A 914-nucleotide genomic window follows, 5' to 3' on the forward strand; every position below is an offset into this window, starting at 1 on the left:
GATGGCAGGATCGTCGAAGGTGTAGAGGCACATGGTCTGCCAGCCAGCTCGCGCTTTGAGGAAGTTGGCGATAGCAGAGTCGCGCTCACGCCTTTGGGCGGTAGCACAGCAGCAAGCGACGCAAAGCAGCAAAAGCAACAGGAATCCTTTCATTGGCCTCTTCTTGGCTGGTTTCTGCCTGTTTCTTATTTCACTCGGCACCAGCCTTTCAATTGTGGAACCTTTGCTGCCAGCCGACCAGCATTAGTAGCTAGGAGCTTTTTGAGTTTTAGGACCCCGTCGGCACTTGTTCTAGCCCCCATAATATGAATACCGTGCGAAAGTCTCTGGTCAACGTTGTCTGCCACGATTCGATTCGTTGGCAGGGATAAAATAATACCTTTTGCAGGTAGATCACTTTGTCGCTACATGGGCGACCCCAGGCAACTTGCCGTACGTACCGATACCTCCTCTCGGACCGAGAGCCTCGGTTATCATTCGATCTTTGCAGTGCGCCGCGTTGACTTTGACTTTGCTAGTAACGGCCAAGATACTCACCTTGAATGATTGAAGTACGGATGGTCATGCAAGAACAGCTATTGTAGGCGACATTGAACATTGGGCCAGAATCTAGAGAGGCATAAGAGGTCTACATTTAGGAAAACCTATATCGACATTTAGATATAGGGGGCAATCATGCGTTTAGATTTCGATTTTGTGGTAATTTTTAGCCAATTCCCAGCCGTTTTGGAGCTACAGTCGTTTAAAAATGCTTTCTCAGAACACTGTCATTTTCGGGGGAAAGGCGCGCCAAATACACAGATATGATTGGTCTAGAATCAAATCATATGTCAAAAAGGAAGATGACACATCGCCCGGTCGCAGATTGCCCTTGTCGATTTAGCATTCAATTCTGCCAGCAGGATGGTGAAAAC

This window comes from Phytophthora infestans, genomic scaffold (assembly GCF_000142945.1).
Source record: "Phytophthora infestans T30-4 supercont1.10 genomic scaffold, whole genome shotgun sequence".
Classification (NCBI taxonomy): Eukaryota; Oomycota; class Peronosporomycetes; order Peronosporales; family Peronosporaceae; genus Phytophthora; species Phytophthora infestans.